Source organism: Oncorhynchus masou, chromosome 32 (genome assembly GCF_036934945.1).
Source record: "Oncorhynchus masou masou isolate Uvic2021 chromosome 32, UVic_Omas_1.1, whole genome shotgun sequence".
NCBI classification, from domain to species: Eukaryota; Metazoa; Chordata; class Actinopteri; order Salmoniformes; family Salmonidae; genus Oncorhynchus; species Oncorhynchus masou.
The window spans coordinates 49,175,100-49,186,541 of NC_088243.1; the positions used below are offsets into that span (position 1 = coordinate 49,175,100).

The 11,442-nt window shown below is 37.0% G+C and overlaps 5 non-coding genes across 5 annotated transcripts; all 5 read right to left on the bottom strand.

Annotated features, from left to right (window-relative positions):
- Positions 1-653: 653 nt before the first annotated feature.
- Positions 654-726, bottom strand: trnar-ucg (transfer RNA arginine (anticodon UCG)). The gene has a single exon. It is a non-coding gene; the product is annotated as a tRNA-Arg (tRNA).
- Positions 727-989: 263 nt separating this feature from the next.
- On the bottom strand, positions 990-1,062 carry trnar-ucg (transfer RNA arginine (anticodon UCG)). The gene has a single exon. It is a non-coding gene; the product is annotated as a tRNA-Arg (tRNA).
- A 263-nt stretch (positions 1,063-1,325) lies between these two features.
- On the bottom strand, positions 1,326-1,398 carry trnar-ucg (transfer RNA arginine (anticodon UCG)). Its single transcript has one exon. It is a non-coding gene; the product is annotated as a tRNA-Arg (tRNA).
- A 263-nt stretch (positions 1,399-1,661) lies between these two features.
- trnar-ucg (transfer RNA arginine (anticodon UCG)) lies at positions 1,662-1,734 on the bottom strand. Its single transcript has one exon. It is a non-coding gene; the product is annotated as a tRNA-Arg (tRNA).
- Positions 1,735-8,813: 7,079 nt separating this feature from the next.
- Positions 8,814-8,886, bottom strand: trnaq-uug (transfer RNA glutamine (anticodon UUG)). The gene has a single exon. It is a non-coding gene; the product is annotated as a tRNA-Gln (tRNA).
- Between the last annotated feature and the right edge of the window lie 2,556 nt (positions 8,887-11,442).

Genomic DNA, 11,442 nt, shown 5'->3' on the forward strand with positions numbered 1-11,442 from the left:
GCAACAAGACCAATGCCTTATTTAGAGGAATTGCAAACATGTACTAATTAGCTGAGCCAATGAAATTAAACGACCCTATTTGACATCATACAGACTTTTTGCTGTATGAACCTGTCGAATGAGGAAAGCTAGTGATTTTAACAAGTACAAAGATACTCTTTCCTTCAATATTGAGATTCAGATTCAGACACAATAATTCTCAGGCCTTGCAGTCTTCGATAATAAAAGTTGAATAACAATGTCCAAGCAACAAGACCAATGCCTTATTTCGGGAAATTGCAAAGATGTTTAAATCAGCTGAGCTAATGAAATTAAACAACCACGAAGGGACTCGAAACCTCAATCTTCTGGTTCGAAGTCAGACGCCTTATCCATTAGGCCACGCAGTCTATATTATACATCCCTAATTGACATTATACAGACTTTGCTATGCAACAACAGACATCAAAGTTGTGAACCTGTTCGAATGATGAAAGCTAGTGATTTTTTAACAAGTACAAAGATACTCTTTCCTTCAATCTTGCGATGCAGATTCAGACACAATAATTCTCAGGCCTTGCAGTCTTCGATAATAAAATTTGAATAACAATGTCCAATGCCTTATTTTAGGAAATTGCATAGATGTTTAAATCAGCTGAGCTAATGAAATTAAACAACCACGAAGGGACTCGAACCCTCAATCTTCTGATTCGAAGTCAGACGCCTTATCCATTAGGCCACGCAGTCTATATTATACATCCCTAATTGACATTATACAGACTTTGCTATGCAACAACAGACATCAAAGTTGTGAACCTGTCCGAATGATGAAAGCTAGTGGTTTTTAACAAGTACAAAGATACTCTTTCCTTCAATCTTGCGAAGCAGATTCAGACACAATAATTCTCAGGCCTTGCAGTCTTCGATAATAAAAGTTGAATAACAATGTCCAATGCCTTATTTTAGGAAATTGCATAGATGTTTAAATCAGCTGAGCTAATGAAATTAAACAACCACGAAGGGACTCGAACCCTCAATCTTCTGATTCGAAGTCAGACGCCTTATCCATTAGGCCACGCAGTCTATATTATACATCCCTAATTGACATTATACAGACTTTGCTATGCAACAACAGACATCAAAGTTGTGAACCTGTCAGAATGAGGCAAGCTAGTGGTTTTTAACAAGTACAAAGATACTCTTTCCTTCAATCTTGCGAAGCAGATTCAGACACAATAATTCTCAGGCCTTGCAGTCTTCGATAATAAAAGTTGAATAACAATGTCCAATGCCTTATTTTAGGAAATTGCATAGATGTTTAAATCAGCTGAGCTAATGAAATTAAACAACCACGAAGGGACTCGAACCCTCAATCTTCTGATTCGAAGTCAGACGCCTTATCCATTAGGCCACGCAGTCTATATTATACATCACTAATTGACATTATACAGACTTTGCTATGCAACAACAGACATCAAAGTTGTGAACCTGTCCGAATGATGAAAGCTAGTGGTTTTTAACAAGTACAAAGATACTCTTTCCTTCAATCTTGCGAAGCAGATTCAGACACAATAATTCTCAGGCCTTGCAGTCTTCGATAATAAAAGTTGAATAACAATGTCCAATGCCTTATTTTAGGAAATTGCATAGATGTTTAAATCAGCTGAGCTAATGAAATTAAACAACCACGAAGGGACTCGAACCCTCAATCTTCTGATTCGAAGTCAGACGCCTTATCCATTAGGCCACGCAGTCTATATTATACATCCTAATTGACATTATACAGACTTTGCTATGCAACAACAGACATCAAAGTTGTGAACCTGTCAGAATGAGGCAAGCTAGTGTTTTTAACAAGTACAAAGATACTCTTTCCTTCAATCTTGCGAAGCAGATTCAGACACAATAATTCTCAGGCCTTGCAGTCTTCGATAATAAAAGTTGAATAACAATGTCCAACGCCTTATTTTAGGAAATTGCATAGATGTTTAAATCAGCTGAGCTAATGAAATTAAACAACCACGAAGGGACTCGAACCCTCAATCTTCTGATTCGAAGTCAGACGCCTTATCCATTAGGCCACACAGTGTATATTATACATCCCTAATTGACATTATACAGACTTTGCTATGCAACAACAGACATCAAAGTTGTGAACCTGTCCGAATGAGGCAAACTAGTGATTTTTAACAAGTACAAAGATACTCTTTCCTTCAATCTTGCAATACATATTCAGACACAATAATTCTCAGGCCTTGCAGTCTTAGATTATTAAAGTTGAACAACCATGCCCAAGCTTTTCAAAGCAACAACACCAATGCCTTATTTCGGGAAATTGCCAACATGTACGAATTAGATGAGCTAATGAAATTAAACGACCCTATTTGACATCATACAGACTTTGCTTAGCAACAACAGACATCAAAGTTGTGAACCTGTCAGAATGAGGCAAGCTAGTGGTTTTTCACAAGTACAAAGATACTCTTTCCTTCAATCTTGCGAAGCAGATTCAGACACAATAATTCTCAGGCCTTGCAGTCTTAGATTATTAAAGTTGAACAACAATGTCCAAGCTATTCAAAGCAATAAGACCAATGCCTTATTTTGGGAAATTGCAAACGTGTACAAATTAGCTGAGCCAATGAAATTAAAAGACCCTATTTGACATCATACAGACTTTGCTGTATGAACCTGCCCGAATGAGGAAAGCTCGGGATTTTTAACAAGTACAAAGATACTCTTTCCTTCAATCTTGCGATGCAGATTCAGACACAATAATTCTCAGGCCTTGCAGTCTTAGATGATTCAAGTTGAACAACAATGTCCACGCTTTTCAAAGCAACCAGACCAATGCCTTATTTAGGGAAATTGCCAACATGTACGAATTAGCTGAGCTAATGAAATTAAACGACCCTATTTGACATCATACAGACTTTGCTTAGCAACAACAGACATCAAAGTTGTGAACCTGTCAGAATGAGGCAAGCTAGTGATTTTTCACAAGTACAAAGATACTCTTTCCTTCAATCTTGCGATGCAGATTCAGACACAATAATTCTCAGGCCTTGCAGTCTTAGATTATTAAAGTTGAACAACAATGTCCAAGCTTTTCAAAGCAACAAGACCAATGCCTTATTTAGAGGAATTGCAAACATGTACTAATTAGCTGAGCCAATGAAATTAAACGACCCTTTTTGACATCATACAGACTTTGCTGTATGAACCTGTCCGAATGAGGAAAGCTAGTGATTTTAACAAGTACAAAGATACTCTTTCCTTCAATATTGAGATTCAGATTCAGACACAATAATTCTCAGGCCTTGCAGTCTTCGATAATAAAGTTGAATAACAATGTCCAAGCAACAAGACCAATGCCTTATTTCGGGAAATTGCAAAGATGTTTAAATCAGCTGAGCTAATGAAATTAAACAACCACGAAGGGACTCGAAACCTCAATCTTCTGATTCGAAGTCAGACGCCTTATCCATTAGGCCACGCAGTCTATATTATACATCCCTAATTGACATTATACAGACTTTGCTATGCAACAACAGACATCAAAGTTGTGAACCTGTCCGAATGATGAAAGCTAGTGATTTTTAACAAGTACAAAGATACTCTTTCCTTCAATCTTGCGATGCAGATTCAGACACAATAATTCTCAGGCCTTGCAGTCTTCGATAATAAAATTTGAATAACAATGTCCAATGCCTTATTTTAGGAAATTGCAAGATGTTTAAATCAGCTGAGCTAATGAAATTAAACAACCACGAAGGGACTCGAACCCTCAATATTCTGATTTGAAGTCAGACGCCTTATCCATTAGGCCACGCAGTCTATATTATACATCCCTAATTGACATTATACAGACTTTGCTATGCAACAACAGACATCAAAGTTGTGAACCTGTCCGAATGAGGAAAGCTAGTGATTTTTAACAAGTACAAAGATACTCTTTCCTTCAATCTTGCAATACAGATTCAGACACAATAATTCTCAGGCCTTGCAGTCTTCGATAATAAAAGTTGAATAACAATGTCCAATGCCTTATTTTAGAAAATTGCATAGATGTTTAAATCAGCTGAGCTAATGAAATTAAACAAACGAATGACTCGAACCCTCAATCTTCTGATTCGAAGTCAGACGCCTTATCCATTAGGCCACGCAGTCTATATTATACATCCCTAATTGACATTATACAGACTTTGCTATGCAACAACAGACATCAAAGTTGTGAACCTGTCCGAATGAGGCAAAGCTAGTGATTTTTAACAAGTACAAAGATACTCTTTCCTTCAATCTTGCAATACATATTCAGACACAATAATTCTCAGGCCTTGCAGTCTTAGATTATTAAAGTTGAACAACCATGCCCAAGCTTTTCAAAGCAACAACACCAATGCCTTATTTCGGGAAATTGCCAACATGTACGAATTAGATGAGCTAATGAAATTAAACGACCCTATTTGACATCATACAGACTTTGCTTAGCAACAACAGACATCAAAGTTGTGAACCTGTCAGAATGAGGCAAGCTAGTGATTTTTCACAAGTACAAAGATACTCTTTCCTTCAATCTTGCGATGCAGATTCAGACACAATAATTCTCAGGCCTTGCAGTCTTAGATTATTAAAGTTGAACAACAATGTCCAAGCTATTCAAAGCAATAAGACCAATGCCTTATTTTGGGAAATTGCAAACATGTACAAATTAGCTGAGCCAATGAAATTAAACGACCCTATTTGACATCATACAGACTTTGCTGTATGAACCTGTCCGAATGAGGAAAGCTAGTGATTTTTAACAAGTACAAAGATACTCTTTCCTTCAATCTTGCGATGCAGATTCAGACACAATAATTCTCAGGCCTTGCAGTCTTAGATGATTAAAGTTGAACAACAATGTCCAAGCTTTTCAAAGCAACAGACCAATGCCTTATTTAGGGAAATTGCCAACATGTACGAATTAGCTGAGCTAATGAAATTAAACGACCCTATTTGACATCATACAGACTTTGCTTAGCAACAACAGACATCAAAGTTGTGAACCTGTCAGAATGAGGCAAGCTAGTGATTTTTCACAAGTACAAAGATACTCTTTCCTTCAATCTTGCGATGCAGATTCAGACACAATAATTCTCAGGCCTTGCAGTCTTAGATTATTAAAGTTGAACAACAATGTCCAAGCTTTTCAAAGCAACAAGACCAATGCCTTATTTAGAGGAATTGCAAACATGTACTAATTAGCTGAGCCAATGAAATTAAACGACCCTTTTTGACATCATACAGACTTTGCTGTATGAACCTGTCCGAATGAGGAAAGCTAGTGATTTTAACAAGTACAAAGATACTCTTTCCTTCAATATTGAGATTCAGATTCAGACACAATAATTCTCAGGCCTTGCAGTCTTCGATAATAAAAGTTGAATAACAATGTCCAAGCAACAAGACCAATGCCTTATTTCGGGAAATTGCAAAGATGTTTAAATCAGCTGAGCTAATGAAATTAAACAACCACGAAGGGACTCGAAACCTCAATCTTCTGATTCGAAGTCAGACGCCTTATCCATTAGGCCACGCAGTCTATATTATACATCCCTAATTGACATTATACAGACTTTGCTATGCAACAACAGACATCAAAGTTGTGAACCTGTCCGAATGATGAAAGCTAGTGATTTTTAACAAGTACAAAGATACTCTTTCCTTCAATCTTGCGATGCAGATTCAGACACAATAATTCTCAGGCCTTGCAGTCTTCGATAATAAAATTTGAATAACAATGTCCAATGCCTTATTTTAGGAAATTGCATAGATGTTTAAATCAGCTGAGCTAATGAAATTAAACAACCACGAAGGACTCGAACCCTCAATCTTCTGATTTGAAGTCAGACGCCTTATCCATTAGGCCACGCAGTCTATATTATACATCCCTAATTGACATTATACAGACTTTGCTATGCAACAACAGACAAAGTTGTGAACCTGTCCGAATGAGGCAAGCTAGTGATTTTTAACAAGTACAAAGATACTCTTTCCTTCAATCTTGCAATACATATTCAGACACAATAATTCTCAGGCCTTGCAGTCTTCGATAATAAAAGTTGAATAACAATGTCCAATGCCTTATTTTAGAAAATTGCATAGATGTTTAAATCAGCTGAGCTAATGAAATTAAACAACCACGAAGAGACTCGAACCCTCAATCTTCTGATTCGAAGTCAGACGCCTTATCCATTAGGCCACGCAGTCTATATTATACATCCCTAATTGACATTATACAGACTTTGCTATGCAACAACAGACATCAAAGTTGTGAACCTGTCCGAATGATGAAAGCTAGTGGTTTTTAACAAGTACAAAGATACTCTTTCCTTCAATCTTGCGAAGCAGATTCAGACACAATAATTCTCAGGCCTTGCAGTCTTCGATAATAAAAGTTGAATAACAATGTCCAATGCCTTATTTTAGAAAATTGCATAGATGTTTAAATCAGCTGAGCTAATGAAATTAAACAACCACGAAGGGACTCGAACCCTCAATCTTCTGATTAGGGAAGTCAGACGCCTTATCCATTAGGCCAGCAGTGTATATTATACATCCCTAATTGACATTATACAGACTTTGCTATGCAACAACAGACATCAAAGTTGTGAACCTGTCCGAATGAGGCAAAGGTAGTGATTTTTAACAAGTACAAAGATACTCTTTCCTTCAATCTTGCAATACAGATTCAGACACAATAATTCTCAGGCCTTGCAGTCTTAGATTATTAAAGTTGAACAACCATGCCCAAGCTTTTCAAAGCAACAACACCAATGCCTTATTTGGGAAATTGCCAACATGTACGAAATTAGATGAGCTAATGAAATTAAACGACCCTATTTGACATCATACAGACTTTGCTTAGCAACAACAGACATCAAAGTTGTGAACCTGTCCGAATGAGGAAAGCTAGTGATTTTTAACAAGTACAAAGATACTCTTTCCTTCAATCTTGCAATACATATTCAGACACAATAATTCTCAGGCCTTGCAGTCTTCGATAATAAAAGTAGAATAACAATGTCCAATGCCTTATTTTAGAAAATTGCATAGATGTTTAAATCAGCTGAGCTAATGAAATTAAACAACCACGAAGGACTCAAACCCTCAATCTTCTGATTCGAAGTCAGACGCCTTATCCATTAGGCCACGCAGTCTATATTATACATCCCTAATTGACATTATACAGACTTTGCTATGCAACAACAGACATCAAAGTTGTGAACCTGTCCGAATGAGGAAAGCTAGTGATTTTTAACAAGTACAAAGATACTCTTTCCTTCAATCTTGCAATACATATTCAGACACAATAATTCTCAGGCCTTGCAGTCTTAGATTATTAAAGTTGAACAACCATCCAAGCTTTTCAAAGCAACAAGACCAATGCCTTATTTAGGGAAATTTCCAACATGTACGAATTAGATGAGCTAATGAAATTAAACGACCCTATTTGACATCATACAGACTTTGCTTAGCAACAACAGACATCAAAGTTGTGAACCTGTCAGAATGAGGCAAGCTAGTGATTTTTCACAAGTACAAAGATACTCTTTCCTTCAATCTTGCGAAGCAGATTCAGACACAATAATTCTCAGGCCTTGCAGTCTTAGATTATTAAAGTTGAACAACAATGTCCAAGCTATTCAAAGCAATAATACCAATGCCTTATTTTGGGAAATTGCGAACGTGTACAAATTAGCTGAGCCAATGAAATTAAACGACCCTATTTGACATCATACAGACTTTGCTGTATGAACCTGCCCGAATGAGGAAAGCTCAGTGATTTTTAACAAGTACAAAGATACTCTTTCCTTCAATCTTGCAATGCAGATTCAGACACAATAATTCTCAGGCCTTGCAGTCTTAGATGATTCAAGTTGAACAACAATGTCCACACTTTTCAAAGCAACAAGACCAATGCCTTATTTAGGGAAATTGCCAACATGTACGAATTAGCTGAGCTAATGAAATTAAACGACCCTATTTGACATCATACAGACTTTGCTAGCAACAACAGACATCAAAGTTGTGAACCTGTCAGAATGAGGAAAGCTAGTGATTTTTAACAAGTACAAAGATACTCTTTCCTTCAATCTTGCGATGCAGATTCAGACACAATAATTCTCAGGCCTTGCAGTCTTAGATTATTAAAGTTGAACAACAATGTCCAAGCTTTTCAAAGCAACAAGACCAATGCCTTATTTAGAGGAATTGCAAACATGTACTAATTAGCTGAGCCAATGAAATTAAACGACCCTTTTTGACATCATACAGACTTTGCTTAGCAACAACAGACATCAAAGTTGTGAACCTGTCAGAATGAGGCAAGCTAGTGATTTTTCACAAGTACAAAGATACTCTTTCCTTCAATCTTGCGATGCAGATTCAGACACAATAATTACATTTACACAATAATTCTCAGGCCTTGCAGTCTTAGATTATTAAAGTTGAACAACAATGTCCAAGCTTTTCAAAGCAACAAGACCAATGCCTTATTTAGGGAAATTGCAAACATGTACTAATTAGCTGAGCCAATGAAATTAAACGACCCTATTTGACATCATACAGACTTTGCTGTATGAACCTGTCGAATGAGGAAAGCTAGTGATTTTAACAAGTACAAAGATACTCTTTCCTTCAATATTGAGATTCAGATTCAGACACAATAATTCTCAGGCCTTGCAGTCTTAGATAATAAAAGTTGAATAACAATGTCCAAGCAACAAGACCAATGCCTTATTTCGGGAAATTGCAAAGATGTTTAAATCAGCTGAGCTAATGAAATTAAACAACCACGAAGGGACTCGAACCCTCAATCTTCTGATTCAAAGTCAGACGCCTTATCCATTAGGCCACGCATTCTATATTATACATCCCTAATTGACATTATACAGACTTTCCTATGCAACAACAGACATCAAAGTTGTGAACCTGTCCGAATGATGAAAGCTAGTGATTTTTAACAAGTACAAAGATACTCTTTCCTTCAATCTTGCGATGCAGATTCAGACACAATAATTCTCAGGCCTTGCAGTCTTAGATTATTAAAGTTGAAAAACAATGACCAAGCTATTCAAAGCAACCAGACCAATGCCTTATTTAGGGAAATTGCCAACATGTACGAATTAGCTGAGCTCATGAAATTAAACGACCCTATTTGACATCATACAGACTTTGCTTAGCAACAACAGACATCAAAGTTGTGAACCTGTCCGAATGAGGAAAGCTCGTGATTTTTAACAAGTACAAAGGTACTCTTTCCTTCAATCTTGCGATGCAGATTCAGACACAATAATTCTCAGGCCTTGCAGTCTTAGATTATTAAAGTTGAACAACCATGCCCAAGCTTTTCAAAGCAACAACACCAATGCCTTATTTCGGGAAATTGCCAACATGTACGAATTAGATGAGCTAATGAAATTAAACGACCCTATTTGACATCATACAGACTTTGCTTAGCAACAACAGACATCAAAGTTGTGAACCTGTCAGAATGAGGCAAGCTAGTGATTTTTCACAAGTACAAAGATACTCTTTCCTTCAATCTTGCGATGCAGATTCAGACACAATAATTCTCAGGCCTTGCAGTCTTAGATTATTAAAGTTGAACAACAATGTCCAAGCTTTTCAAAGCAACAAGACCAACGCCTTATTTAGGGGAATTGCAAACATGTACTAATTAGCTGAGCCAATGAAATTAAACGACCCTTTTTGACATCATACAGACTTTGCTGTATGAACCTGTCCGAATGAGGAAAGCTAGTGATTTTAACAAGTACAAAGATACTCTTTCCTTCAATATTGAGATTCAGATTCAGACACAATAATTCTCAGGCCTTGCAGTCTTCGATAATAAAAGTTGAATAACAATGTCCAAGCAACAAGACCAATGCCTTATTTCGGGAAATTGCAAAGATGTTTAAATCAGCTGAGCTAATGAAATTAAACAACCACGAAGGGACTCAAACCCTCAATCTTCTGATTCGAAGTCAGACGCCTTATCCAATAGGCAACGCAGTCTATATTATACATCCCTAATTGACATTATACAGACTTTGCTATGCAACAACAGACATCAAAGTTGTGAACCTGTCCGAATGAGGCAAGCTAGTGATTTTTAACAAGTACAAAGATACTCTTTCCTTCAATCTTGCAATACAGATTCAGACACAATAATTCTCAGGCCTTCCTTGCAGTCTTAGATGATTAAAGTTGAACAACAATGTCCCCGCTTTTCAAAGCAACAACACCAATGCCTTATTTCGGGAAATTGCAAACATGTACCAATTAGATGAGCCAATGAAATTAAACGACCCTATTTGACATCATACAGACTTTGCTCTATGAACCTGCCCGAATGAGGAAAGCTAGTGATTTTTCAAGTACAAAGACACTCTTTCCTTCAATCTTGTGATGCAGATTCAGACACAATAATTCTCAGGCCTTGCAGTCTTAGATGATTCAAGTTGAACAACAATGTCCACGCTTTTCAAAGCAACCAGACCAATGCCTTATTTAGGGAAATTGCAAACATGTACCAATTAGCTGAGCCAATGAAATTAAACGACCCTATTTGACATCATACAGACTTTGCTCTATGAACCTGCCCGAATGAGGAAAGCTAGTGATTTTTCAAGTACAAAGACACTCTTTCCTTCAATCTTGTGATGCAGATTCAGTCACAATAATTCTCAGGCCTTGCAGTCTTAGATGATTCAAGTTGAACAACAATGTCCACGCTTTTCAAAGCAACCAGACCAATGCCTTATTTAGGGAAATTGCAAACATGTTTAAATTAGCTGAGCCAATGAAATTAAACGACACTATTTGACATCATACAGACTTTGCTTAGCAACAACAGACATCAAAGTTGTGAACCTGTCCGAATGAGGAAAGCTAGTGATTTTTAACAAGTACAAAGGTACTCTTTCCTTCAATCTTGCGATGCAGATTCAGACACAATAATTCTCAGGCCTTGCAGTCTTAGATTATTAAAGTTGAAAAACAATGTCCAAGCTATTCAAAGCAATAAGACCAATGCCTTATTTCGGGAAATTGCCAACATGTACGAATTAGATGAGCTAATGAAATTAAACGACCCTATTTGATCCGAAGTCAGACATCATTACAGACTTTGCTGTATGAACCTGACATTATACCTTTGCTATGAACAACAGACATCAAAGGGATTTTTAACAAGTACAAAGATACTCTTTCCTTCAATCTTGCGATGCAGATTCAGACACAATAATTCTCAGGCCTTCCTTGCAGTCTTAGATGATTAAAGTTGAACAACAATGTCCAAGCTTTTCAAAGCAACAAGACCAAAGCCTTATTTAGGGAAATTGCAAACATGTACAAATTAGCTGAGCCAATGAAATTAAACGACCCTATTTGACATCATACAGACTTTGCTCT